Source organism: Protopterus annectens, chromosome 2.part0 (genome assembly GCF_019279795.1).
Source record: "Protopterus annectens isolate FY-2018-M chromosome 2.part0, PAN1.0, whole genome shotgun sequence".
Classification (NCBI taxonomy): Eukaryota; Metazoa; Chordata; order Ceratodontiformes; family Protopteridae; genus Protopterus; species Protopterus annectens.
Genome location: NC_056728.1, coordinates 1,172,568,802 through 1,172,583,446, shown reverse-complemented (window position 1 = coordinate 1,172,583,446; position 14,645 = coordinate 1,172,568,802). Strand labels below are relative to the sequence as shown.

General features: G+C 41.0%; 1 protein-coding gene across 2 annotated transcripts in view; it reads left to right on the top strand.

The window, feature by feature from the left end:
- The window catches only part of LOC122793406 (alcohol dehydrogenase class-3-like), a 765,188-nt gene that overhangs the window by 169,079 nt on the left and 581,464 nt on the right, over window positions 1-14,645 (top strand). The window lies entirely within an intron of this gene.

Here is a 14,645-nt window from a genome sequence, read left to right as displayed (position 1 = left end):
ATCCTTCTGTGTGGCACACCTCATCACTAAGGGCTTTTCATCCAGAAAAAAAGGAGGTCATTGCCCCACTGTACTCATCCCTCATTAGACCCATTATAGAATACAATGCCCCATTTGGTATGTACCTCTCAAGACATCTGCAACAACTGGAAAGGCCGCAGAAATACCTCACTAAAAGAATCACAGGCCTAAAGCAGATGCCCTACGCTGACCACCTTAAAAATCTCCAGCTATACTCTGTCGCATATCGTCTACTCAGAGGCGATCTCTGCTTAACATACCAGGCCATGTCAAACCCAGAGCTGTTGGACATACTACACTTAAAGAAATCCCAATCCCTCAAAGCCACACACTCCTTTGGTCCTCTTCAAAAGGAACCTTGACAATTGGATGGGGGAAAGGAAATTCACCCCGGGGATCATGTCAGTCGCCCTGCTAGACAGGGGTCCAGGGAAGTAAATAGTGTGGGAAAAAATAGCCAGGGAATTGTTCTGGCTAGGCTTGTATAGGCCCCAGGGCTGATAGCCTAATACCAACCTATGAACCTATGTTTCAGCCTCTTTTGCTTTAAGTTATAGGAAATTTGCTATGGAGTACATGGCCATATGATACAGAATGAGCCCTCATGTGACCCAGTCTTGTATTTCAGGTGCTTTTTGCTGTTAAAAGAAAGACGATGTTCCATTCCTAGGGTTTGGAATGTAATATCGATAATTAAGAAATCATATCATCAGACTACCGCCCGGCAAAGTTTTTCTTCAGAATAAATTCACAAAAAAGCAATTTAAATAGATGTGGAAGAAATTTCCGTGTCACATTATGAGTAACAGGACCTCTTGGGCACAGAGAAGCTAAGACCAGTAGCTGTCTCCCTAGTATTGCAAATGTTTAAATATGCCTTCAGAATTGTATCTCTTGAACATGACTCACAATCACCAGTGCTGCAAAGGATGGGTGGCTTTTACAGAGTGCAGGGCACCTGTGAATAACTATGGAAATCCAGCAGCTTACCTGGCAGTGACATGCATGGGTGCTGCAGGAGTGCCAAACTAATTACAAGTCTCAACAGACTCCCTTCTGATAGGGAGAGCAAAGTACTAGACATTTTGGGGAAAATATTTATACACCCTTAACATTTACTGCTATTAATTGATAAACAGATAGAAGACATGGCTGATGAAGTCCCTGATGTAGCTCTGAGGGACAGGAGTTTTTAGTTCAATCAGGTGGCTTTTAAGGTAGGAAGTTGTAACATTAAGTGTGATTATGATGAAGTGGATAAAAGCTCCTGAAATGCAGATACAGGGACAGTTGTATTCAGGTATACATGACTGTGTATCCAGTCTCGTTTGAAAGATGGGAAGGGGCAGCTGTTGAATGCAGCCTTGTATAAAAAATTGTCATTAGTTTTCCAAGAAATACTGGATAAACTGGAAGAGAAGGGTAAAACCATGGAGTTTGTCAGGAAATTATTTCACTCCTCCACTCTAAGGTGCAGCAAGAACTACCTTACAATGCAGTGGCCCTTTTACAGAAACCATTTAAAGCTAATCAACATGGAGGAAAAAGGGCCTTTCAGACAAAATATGTCTGGAAATCACATGGCAGAGGCAGAGCAATTAGCAAGGCTAGAGGAGGTATATTTTTCCCTCACAAGATGGCAACAGCCAGACCTAGGTATGCTTCCCATATCTCAGCTCACTTCTCTATATCACTCCTTCCAACACTTCTACCTCTTATAACTAGGGAGGATAGGTATCCTAGTTGTTCTTAACAACAGACAAATGAGAAAGGGAGATTATTTTGACAGGGTACATAATAAACTTCAGATTATTTTTTCCCTTCCTAGGAGTGGCTCCCTCCCCCTCCCTCTTCCCCAAAATTAGTTGGAATTGGTGCAGTCAAGCATGATCCATGTTTACATTGTGGAGATATAAAAACGGGTACCCATGAAGAAGTAGCAGAAGAGAGATTTTTTTATTCTAGGCTATTATTAGTTCTGAAAACAAGATGGTCTGTAGAGATCCATGCTGGATTTATCCAGACAGAGCAAGTTTCATAGGGTAAATAGATTCATAGTGCATTTTAAAAACTATCCCCAGTCCTTGTGCGAAGGGCACTGTTAGCCCCCCCTTGGATGTGAAATATGCATATCTGCAAACCTCATTCAACAAGAGCCATAGACATTGTCAGTGGTTCTGGACAGAACATAAACCCTTTAATTTTAACTCAGTGATATTTGTTTTTCCACTGCACCCATGATGTTTTCCATATCCTTGGCATCAATGTTTGCCCACATAAGGACCCCAAGAATACATATTCATCCTTATCTGGATTATCATTTGAGTCAAACAGTCATAGTAAAGAAAATGTTGGGCATTCTTGACTATCCAAAGCACTGTCTCACCAGCCTCGGTTTCTTCCTGAACTTGCTGATGTAAGCCCTGCACCAGGAAAACAGACTTTTCCCTGGGGGCCTTACTGGATGCAAAATCAGACTATATCCTACTTGAGGATAGCACAAATTGGATGAGTCAATTCATTTCTGACTTGGCTCACAGGACAGCCATGTTAGCTCAGCTATTTCGAAGGACAGGTTACATGACTGTTTCCACCCTACTGGTGTCCCTTGCCTGGTTGCACATAAGGAAGATGTAGTGATATCTCAGAAAGTTGTGGGAACAACACAGTCATCCATTGCACACGTTATTACTCCAAACACTGCTGTCAGGCTGGAATTTGGATAGTGACATCAGTGGGTTTTAAACAACTAGCTGGTACACTTTGTAACCAGGAACAGTTCACAAATCCTAATCACAAATGCCTTGTATCTAGCTTGGGAGCTCCTAATGTTCACATGAAGGTATAGCTCATTTGAAAGTAGAGTACCCAGAGAATAAAGAGGCATACGAGTTTGAAGGAAATTATTTTCCTCATTCTAGACTTGCAAGCATTCATGATAATCTGTTGACCAAGAATACTGAAAATAATTACAGACATCACCACAGTGATGTGGTATGTAAACAAACAGGTGGTACTCATTTGCACTCGTTATTCACATTGACATTGACAGGCTGGGATATTTCTTCTCAACTAGGCCTTCATGTTCAAACCTTTCACATCACTTCAGAAATGAATGCAGTAGCAATAAGCCAAGCAAGTCTGCATATATAGAATAGTCTTTCGTATTTGCCCAGTTAGGGGTTGCCACAGCAGATCACCAGTCTGCTTATGATTGGCAGTGGATTTTTACAGTGTCAAGTTGGCAGCCCAGCACCCAACCTTCAGAGAAGGCACATGCACCTACCTGCATGTCTTTTTTAAAGTTCAGTCGATTGCAGGGAGTGCATGCAAACTCCACACAGAAGGCACGCCAGCCGAGAATCGAACCGGAGAGCCTGTTACTGTGAGATGACAATGCTAACCACTGTAAACATATGGATGACTGCATATAAAATTCAGAAATAGAGACCAGATCTCAAGGATTTTCAAAATGTGAAACAAGGGTTTACCCTTTTGACACACCTATTCACTGTGGAGAAGAATTGCTAGGTGAAGAAATTTTGTTTCAGATACTCATATAAATAGGCATAGGCAATGAAAGCCTTTCTGATTTTTTTTTTTTGATAATGGAGTGCCTGTACACCTTCCTACCTGTGTTTCCTTCCCCACAGTTATGTAAAAGGCAAGAAGAGACAAAGTCAGACTCATTTTTTTGTCCCTGTATGACTAAGATAGTCACAAATTCACATGCAATAGTTGTCAACATGCAGCTCAATAGTACCTAGTAAGGAAAGGGCACTGGGGAAGAATCAGTGATGGCAAAGTCATCCCCAGTGAAACAGTCAGCCTACAGCATAAACCACTGGTTGGCACAATCATTTGGAAGTAGTGGTCAGAGAAGTGTCTACAATCAACAGAGACCAGGCTGAAGACTTGGAAGTTGACTGGAGACAAAGCACACAGTTCGAACAATTACTCAGGGCTCTAGCACCTCAAGAAGAAGAGGAAAAAGGTGGAGTTGAAGAAGAATTGCAGCGCCTCAAAACAGCATGTGTGAAGACCGCAGAACAGATATGTGTCCAAGCCAGGTATGGAAATAAGGTACATAAGGTAAGCTGATGGTGCAGTGAAGATGTCCAGGAAGTCATCAGAAGAAAGAAGGAGTGCAGAAAAAGTGGAAGATAGAAAAGAAGGAGCAGTCTAGGAAGGAATACTGGTTGGCTAACAAAGAAGCTAAGAAAGGAGAGGCAATAGCAAAGAACAAGGCCCCAGAGGCACTCTACCAGCCTGTGGAAAGTAAGTTAGTAAATGGAACAAAGAAACTATATCAGGTTGCTAGGCAAAGACAGAAAGATAAAGAAGATAGTCAGACACCATTCATAAGAGATGGCAGCAACAACCTGCTCACCAGTCCACCGGACATCAGAGGCAGATGGAAGAAATACTTCCAGCAGCTTCTGAATGAAAAAAACCCTACATAAGCTGTACTGCCCTGGACAGAGTCTACATTGACAGAAGAGAAGAAACCCACCATAGAAGAAATAAGAATAGCACTAAGGAAAATTAATTCAGGGAAAGCAACACACTTAGATGAGGTCACAGCAGATATGATAAAGACGCTGGTTGAGATAAGGAAGAAATGGTTCCTGAGGGTACTCATAGCAATGTGGAGAGAAAAGCATAATCTAGATGGCTGGAGAATAAGCATTTTTGTGTTAGTGTTCAAAAACAAAGGGGACATTCACAACTGTGGGCAGTACAGAGGTATCAAACTCCTATCACATTGCATGAAAGTTCTGGTAAGGGTGACATAAATGAATATGCAGTGTTTTAGAAAGGTAGATGGGAGATGAGCAGTTCAGATTCAGATCAGGATTCAACACAACTGGCCCAAGATTTGAAGTGAGGCAGATAGTTGAGAATAAGCTAGAAATGAGCTGGGCATTCTAGACTTGGAGAAGGCATATGGCAAGGTCACAAGCAAGCTGATTTGGGAAGTCCTGCAGTGGTCTAAGTCCAGGAAACCTTGATAGAATTAGTGCAGGCTATGTATAAGGACTCAGTGACTCAAGCATGAACAGTGTTCAGTGTTACAGAGGGGTTCCAGGTAGGAGTGGGTGTGCACCAAGGTTCAACTTTGAGCCCACTGTTCATACTGGTGATGGACTATATTAGCAAACAGGTCAGAGAGGACAGATCAACAAATTGCTGTATGCAGACTCTGAGCAAGAACTTCAGCAAAGGATAGGGAATGGGATGCAAAACTGATGGCACACAGGATAAAACCGAATACATGTAAGACAGCTGCAATGTCAGCAAATGGTGGATTTCAGAAAAAGCTGAGAACTGAGACAGAAGGGAAAATAGTGGAACAGGTTAACAACTTCAGGTATCTGGGAGGGGTGGTTGAGGAGAAGGGAAGTCTGACTGAGGAGGTCAAAGCTAGGTTCAGAGGGGCTGCAGACAACTGGGATGGTATAGTATATGACAGAAGAATGCCAAAGAAACTGAAAAGTAAGGTATACAAAACAGTGGTGTGACCAGTAATACTCCATGGCACAGAAACTTGGACATTAAAGGAAGAGCAGTTGAGGAAGCCAGCGGAGATGGAAATGAAGTGCCTGTGATGGGTGGTAGGATGCACTCTGTGGGACAGATGAAAAAATGAAGACATAAGAGCAAAAGCTAGAGTAGCTCCAATTGCAGAAGAGCTAAAAAAGAACAGATTGCAATGATTCAGGCACATGTGCAGAAAAGCAGAAAACAATCTAGTGAAGAAGGTATGGAACAGACAGGAGTAGGGCAAGAGGAGACAAAGGTATGCAATAAAAGGTTGGATGGATTGTGTGAGACAAGACTTGCGACAGTCAGGCGGGAGCTTTTCACTCAAATAAATAGAGATAGTGACAGTTGACAAAACACCCTGACCCCATGCAGAAATTGGGAAAAAGGGAGTCAGTGATGATGATGATGACTAAGATGGTCATGATTCTCACAAATGGCCCAATGAAGCAGAAGGGACAAGTACACTTTTCAGATGCTGCATCCTTTTGACTCAAGGGGAAAGGTCATTGGAAGAGCCAAATATTAAGACTTTAGATGTTGTTATCCTGATATCCTGTAAGAATCTATTTCAGGTAATGTAGTGTATACTGTACAGGAGGCTAGAAAATCTGACACTAGAACCTATTTATCTAGAGGAAAAGGTTGTCTCTTGGCTTAGCTCTAAGGTTGCTTTACTCATAGAAGTTAGCGTTTTTTAGTGTGTAGCAGAACATGGTCAACATGTGCTGTCAGATGCCTTTGTTAAAGTACACCTTTCAGCCATCACAGGATGCCTTGTCTTGGACACCTGTTTACTCAATCTACAGAAAAGCAGTTTTCAAAAGGAGTTATGCACTCCTAACTTCCCTAGAAGCCTGTGCTACTTCTGTGGGATCTTACTTTTATAGTAGAAAAACTAATCTCCACTTTCCAGCTCAGTGCTTATGTAGAACTCAAAATCTTATCATGGAAGACTCTAGTAAATGGTATTTTTTGATTTAGACAGGGAGGCGCTCTGAGCTTCGAGCCTTTATGTGGATAGAGTCCTACTTCATGTCTCATACAAAAGGACATACAGGTACATCTCTTCAGTCACAGTCCCCAGAATAGGAAAGGGAAATTATTTACAAAGTAGTAAAACAATAACAAAATTCATTTTATATATAAAAAAGGACATTTGTCAACATCAGTTGAGGGAGAAAAGCAACAGCTGGCAGATAAACTAAAGAAGTCAAGTGATAACAAAAACAAGTGCTTGTTTTAGTATTTTGACTTAAAAAATACATACATTTGGAAATGACCATGACAGAACTCAGATGTTTCAAGAGTACAACTCCTTTTAGAAGAATGGACCTGCATGAAGCTGCGTTTCAGTAACAATGGTAGGCAGATGAACATAAATGTGTGACAGAGTGGGTCAATGTTATCACGGAATGGGATGCAGTAAAACAATGAAAGGTAACTGGTAAATTCAAGGAATTACATCTCAGTTAAAACAGACTGCTGACAGCTTGTAAGTTAAAGGAATTATGGAAAATAGTAATTAAAAAAAACTTTAAATGACTGAGGCTGAGCTGCAAAAAAATAAAAAGAGAGAGAAAGATAAATTACAGCATAGAACAAGTTCAGAAAAATATGCCTGTGTGAACTTTTGTGATGAGCAGCAACATGCAGATTGCGTGTGATCCAGAAAACCCAGGAATATGATGCAGCCAGCTGAAGTAACACTCTCAGCTGTGATCTATAGTAATGGCCACATAAGGAAGTACCATGTATGATAATGAGGCAAGACAGCATGGTGCATCAATTCAGAAATACTTAAATGTCACTCAGTGATGCTGCAACCACTTTAGTTTTGTACATGGCCATATGCTCTATTTCAAGTAAAGCAGAGTTCAGTGTTAGGAGTTGTCACAATTACTGTAAACATGTGTGTACAAGAGGCTGTTTTATCAGCTGCTTCTGCAGATGGTGCATAACTTCACCCCCAGTTGTGCATCGTCATCTGACTTAACATTTCATGCCCTCCATGGCAGCGGCATAGCAGACTCTTATCATGTTGACAGGGACACCATGCAGTACATCTTGGACATGTTTTGGCATTGTCTGCAGCCGCATAGGAGCGATGAAGTACCAATCCCAGTAGATACCGAGGTGTATGCGGCTTTACATACATTAGTTACAGAGGCATTTCAGTAACCTACTGTGGGGACACACTGGGGGGTGTCTGAGGCTTCTGCCTTGAGAATACTGGATCTGTTTTTCGATGCCATGCTTTAATATGTGAAGTCCCTCCTCTGGGCCACTAATTCACAAACCTCAGTCCTCACCACTGACACTTATGAGAGACGTTCACTTGGAACAAAAATAGATATACACAGTATTTCCAAATGCAGTTCTCTGCACCAAGCACAATTTCCCTTAAGAGCACACAGGGAGCACACTCCTGTCCTGCGGCTGGGTTTCTTTCCCTCTCACCAGGCCTCAAATTAGACTCCTCCCTGACCACAGCTGTAGAGTTCAGTCCTCAGCCGAGTGTTCCAAGCCAAGTCCTCAGCCACCTTCTCTGTGAAACCAGTGCTGTGTGTCCTTGCTCCAAGTAACTGACACAAACACTCTTGGAGATTTGATTTTCACACATAAAAAAGGGAAAGTTTGGCACAGATTTACCAGCTATGCCTCCTCTGCCAAGACTGTAAGGTAGATACTGCCACCAGAACACTCCAAAGCCAGCTACTCTGTGGGTCTTACAAGAGTACCCAGTCATACTGAGAAAAATTAATACTAATAAAATGGTAGTGTTTAATCAATGTTAGGAGTGGCCACAGTGTCACCAAATCAATATAAGTACTTTCAAAAGTTAAAATATTTTCTAAAAGACAAGCTACAATGAAATGTTTACATTTAATAATAAATAATAAAAGACCATGAAAATACTAAATATCTATTTACAATAAACACCATCTATTTACAATAAACACCAGAGTTTCAGACACAGAAAATATTAAAAATAATACAGATGGATAGATTCACACAGATACAGAAAAACATTACTTAACTAATCTCACTGCATTTTCCTGTCTGATCTAAAGAATTACTATTCCCTGGTTACTTAGTAAAGCAAGGCAAGATGAAGTGGGTGAGTGGTCTTGTCAGTTCCAATAACAGACTATCACAAGACTTCTGTCTCATCTAGTATTAAAGCATCATTTCAGTGCTGGATTACAGAATGACATCACATGCATCTGGTCACTTGACTTCTGGTTCCCACACTACCCTCTTTACTAGTAACTGAGCCAGAATGTAGCACACATGCGTCATCATACACACACACACATAGAGCTTTGCTAAAAATGTGTTATAGCATCTGGAAGCTATAAAACTGTTTCAGAAAATTCTACTGTTCCAGGGTAGCAATTAGTTCACCCCTAAGGATGATGCAGAAGGATTCCTAGTCCTGGTTTTCACAGATATTTTGTCTCTGACTGCAATCAGAACTGTAAGATGCAATCTTTATGCCCTAAACAAGGTAATTTAATTTCAGACTATTTTTCAAAGTTAGCTGGAATGAGATTAACTTCTTCTCTTCCAGTATCCTCTGTTACAATATATTAATTTCAACAGTTACAATATAGTCTGACATAAAGGTGTGTTTCTCTTCTGTCCAGCAGGATCCTCTGTTGGTACATTTTTAACACAAGCAGTTTTACAAATAGATTTTCAACACAAGCTCCTGTGAAAATCAGTCTGATATACAAATGACATATAATTCTTTGCAAAACTCCAGTTAGCTATGCTGACATATGTTACTCATCAGCTGCCCTATGCATCCTGGCATAGCTGACAATACTTCACATCATCACAAAGCATATGAGTGAGTTTATTTGGTTACCATGTACCCCAGAGGTGAGAAGCAACACCATACAGGACTTTTATGCTGTAGCACATTTCCTTGAGGTACTGGTGCCATAGACCATACTCACCTTGAAATAATGACCTCACCTTGTGAACTGGGAAGGAGGTATGCAAGCCTGAAAAGGTATCACTCCATTAACTGCCAGGTGGTCTGTAATGCACAGAGTATCATTTACAATATGCATGTGCAGGCCACCCAGGCATTTTCTTGACTCACAAATATGGCACAGTATGATATTTACCAACAGTTCGCAAAGGGTAGCTTCCCATAGGGGCATCATGTTGGTGATGCTAGATGTGTCCTGGAAACCTGGCATATGACACTAATTAGAAATCCACATAATCAGACTAATCATGGGCACAGATGTGCACTGTCACAAACCAGAAACTGTGTGTGTGTGTGTGTGTGTGTGTGTGTGTGTGTGTGTGTGTGTGTGTGTGTGTGTGTGTAGAGAAACGACCTCGGTACCTGGTGCAACACTGCACCTTGCACTACCAGAGAATGTGAGGGTTATACTTCCTGTGTTCACAGACACACACACACACACACACACACACACACACACACACACACACACACACACACACACACCACACTGCATGCCTTCTGAGTGTGTCAGCTTATGTCTGCCATCATTATCCGTGGCTACAGATGCTCCAACATCAGATAGAGGCAGTTCCACAATGTCAGTGCTGAGTAATGAATCACCAGTGAATACACCAAAGCAAAAAATATCCAGTGTAATTTGGGCCCAGCACCACAAATACTCATGCAGATGATATTGTTACAACTATAAAAATATATCAACTAATAACCCTGCTTATGGGTTGTGCTGATGGATACTGCACTTTGATCCCAGATGTAGCTGTATGACAGAGGTGAGACAGCTATTATGAACTGTAATGTGACTTGACAGTTATGAATGGATTGCAAATATTCATGCTAGGCCTACATACCTGTGGTATCTTCAGCTGAAAATATCTGGGGCCTATACAGCTCTTCCTCAACGTCTAGCTCTGCACTATGAGACTCTGTGGAGGTCTTACCACTTATAATTGAGGCTGAGAATACCTCTGTGTCCATAATGGGTGGTTCAGTAGATGGCCCACCAACTGTTGCCCTCTGTTCCTGTGCCTCTTCCGTGTGGATGGCAGCATGGATCACATCAGGTACTCTGCGGTGGACCATATCATAATTATTATATAAAGATTAATCAAAAGAATGAACTGCAGAGAGCTATCCACTGTGGAAATAGGGGACCTCTAGTACCACCTCGTTTTCAGCATTCATAAACTTCAGCTTGTGGTTGGACGAAGAAGCATCATCGGATGAAGTGGCCATTTTCTGCACCTGTTTCTTAGTTCTTTTAGTATGGAAAGCAGTGAAATTAACAGTTGTGGACATGCATGGACCTTAGAAATCCCAACAGTAATATCATACTAATAGGCCATCTGTTATGCTTTAGTTGGGCCTGACACTAACAATTATTTATGTGGATGTTAGGAATGCATGTATCCTGAGCACAGTACACCCCCCTTCAAAACAATAAACATGTACATGCAATGTAACAAGCACAGGAACATTACACTATACATAGTGCAAAGGTTGTGGCCAGTCACTTATGTGCAATATACACAACAGCATGTATTTCACAAAACTTCTGCAACGCCCTACTGTAACAAGCCTGCATTCTAATAGGTTCATTATGCTTGCAATGCACTTGATAATTGTTTTTGCTGAATCATTTAGAAGCACTGACAAACTGTCATTACCTATAGGCTATACATTGAGCAGCACATAACAAGCTATCCTTGAACAAATAAGTAGAGGAGTGCAAAGTACCACTTACCTTATTTTTCTGGACATCTTCCATAAGCATTTCAGCCACAGGCTCCTGCAGTAAGGCTATACCAGGTCACAGTATAAGACTTATGTCTAGAATAGTTTGACCCAGGCTATCATTGATGGCACTGGCACCCCATGCGTAAGGGAGTAGTGCCATCACCCCTACAGTAACTTAATTGACACAAGCCTGACCTCCTTGGCTGTTGGAAAGCTGAAGTTAGGGCGCAGTCACCACTTCCATACTTTAATTACACCATTTTTAATTAAAAACCTAACCTGCCACTGCATGCCACCATCTAGTTTGTCATTCCAGAATGCTTATGTTTTTAGCCTCTGCAGAGATTGAAAGAAACAGGGTGATGCACAGAGGAGAAGAGAGTGCCTAAAGTATCAGAGGGTAACAGAAGCAGCACAAAGTAGCACAGGATAAGTATACATGCTGTCATGAGAAATGTCTCCGTTTGCATAGTGACAGTTGTAGCTAGTAAAAGTATGTGTTGTTTATACAGCAGTAACATATCTGTCACTACTGACATAACTTATGGGTAGCAGTGCAACTTTGCAATGTTACAAGTGTGCTTTTTCATGCCTCTTACTGTTTAGGTGGACAAGTGACTCATCACATTAAGGCTATGTGCTCTAAAATTATGATGACTGTCGGTTCAATACCCCCCCCCCCAAACAAAAAAAGTTCTGTTGTCATGGCAGAATATAATTGTCAACCCAGAAGTACAAATGCATCACTACAACGTCCATATATTTAATATTTAAAAGTAGTAGTCAGGTGGGCATTTCACAGTAGGCAATAGGAAGTATCCATCCCTTGTGTATTCCATGTACTGGACATGTTTATTGTGTGATGGGCATGTTTATTATTGCATAAGTACAGTTTTATTATGGCCAAAAGTCAGCTAGCATGGTTAGCCACAAGCACAGACGTGCTGTCTTGATAACTAGTTCATTTAGTTGTTATTCTCATATATATCAGACTGCATGTGGTGATGGCTTTTGGTTTAGCCCCCCCCCCCCCCATGTGTTATAAACAGATAAACAGGTTAATAATATTTCTGTGCAAAAGCTGCTATTAAAAAGGTTATTATGCTTTACTGTTTTGGTATCAACATCATTAAGAGTGCAGTAATCATTGCTTTTATATTTCCCTTCTCCACCCCCTTTGTTGTTACCCTTTCCCTTTCATGCATTTATTTTGGTATTTTCTGTGCTATTGTCCATTTCTGTTACTATATGCAGCAGCACAACAACAAGACACCTAACCCACCTGCAAGGCCTATTGTCCCCATACACATGGCAGCATTAGTGCCACTACTCCCACCCCACCAGAGGCTCCCAGCATATCTATGTCCCAGCCTGCCACAGTTGCCTCCACATCTCCTGCCCTACCTGCATCTTCTGCATCAGATAGCCCTACACTGGAAGCTGGTACGGTGGTACCTGCCAGGATCAGTGTAGGTGGAGGTGACACTTTTTTTCACCCATCACTGTCTCCAATAGTTCATCATAAAGTATAGTTTTCTGGCAAATCATTGAAGATATCAGTCATTAAATAATTACAGCTATTGTAATTCATCAGGACCGTTGAGCTAAGAAGTTGAGCGCTATGGTCCTTTCCCACCTCCTTCCTGCTTTTTTTTTTTGCTCACGTTGGTTGGATACTGGATAATATTATAAACTGACAGTCCAAAAATGAGCCAGAAACCACAGAGAAGGTGGTCTGCATTAAATTCCAGGTAAAACAAGTGCTTTCACTGTAATCTAGAGTTCATCAGGTTTTTAAAAAGCACCACATGCTAAAGTACGTATATAACAAACAACAGAGCCTTAATGGCAGTGATCAAAACATTAAAAGCCTAAACATACAGGCATACATAAATAACAGATAACTAGTGTTCCCTCAATGGTCATTTCTTTCATCACAGGTTTCACACTATATGAATTATTTAATCATAAACTGTTTGGTAAATTCGTTGATACTGTTATACAGCCAGAGATGGAAGACGCTGATGTTAAAAATCATACTAAGAAGCTGTATTTATTTTGAAGTTCAATACTGTTGAGACTTGGTGCTTAACAATTAACGCAGTTGGAAAAGTGCACTTAATTATTAACTTATCCTAAGGCTCTTTATTGCTATATTTTAATTCTGCTCTGATTTTGAATGGTTATTTATTTTACTGGTTTTGTATTTAAATTGTGTGTGTGTGTGTGTGTGTGTGTGTGTGTGTGTGTGTGTGTGTGTGTGTGTGTGTGTGTGTGTGTGTGTGTGTATGCACATATATTAATTTTCTGACTTAATTTGCCTAGGCACCAAAGAGGTGTGCTTGTAAGTGAATAATCAGGACTCAAGCATTATTGTTTTGTTATCATTTGTTTGCTGTACTAGTTTAAAGAGGATATTACACTTGCTGGATGTGCAAAGGCAGTTCGGATGTTATATAGTAAGAACAAAGAAGTTTAGGTAGTCTAACCAGCCAGACAAGCAAGGTGCACTTGTTTCAAAGTAACCACTGTCCAAGTGGCTAGCGAACTGCATTCTCTTCTATTATGGGAATATAGTAGTGAACATGGTACCCATCTGTAGACATGTTTGAACACAGAGTATCTGTGAAGTAGCCTTCCAGACCACTGTGCACACCTTTTCAAACACTACAGTTTGGAACTTTAGTTCAGAACTAGGGCAGGTTTTATTGCTGCAGACCTGCCTAGCATGCTTTAATTGCCATAACCCCTGGGGATGGCTAATTGCTTTAGTACTGTTCCTATGAAAAAGGGATCATCATACTTCAGCTGTGACCCTTATGATGAACATAATACATTTCTGTGCGTACCCTCACCATACCAGCATGTGTTTGTATAGGCAGGTCATTATTGCCTTATAAACACCAGTCCACCTTTCCTCAGGTAGTGGCTATCTCCTCACTCTCTGTATGGTTGGAAGGAAGAAGAGAACATGGAATCATAAACCATAATTATGTGAGGGGTAGACATGGACCCTGACCTCTGTTCCTTCTTAACATCCATCAGAAGTCATCACTGCCTCCATATATTGACCTGGGAATCCCAACATGGGTCTCCAAGGGTCTGCAATTGTTAAAGTTTACTGAATTTACTACAGCAAACTCTTCAGGTTGTCCAGGACTTTTCAGACTGAGAATCAGAGGCATTACATGCCACTTACCTGGGCACATGCTAGTTACCTTTCTACCAAAGAAGAAGAAGTGAAAATGGTGTGAACTGCTGCCCATTTTAGTTATAAAATGGGCTAACATATTGAGTTGTTAAAGGATTCCAGATTTGATCTGGTGATGTCAAAGAAATG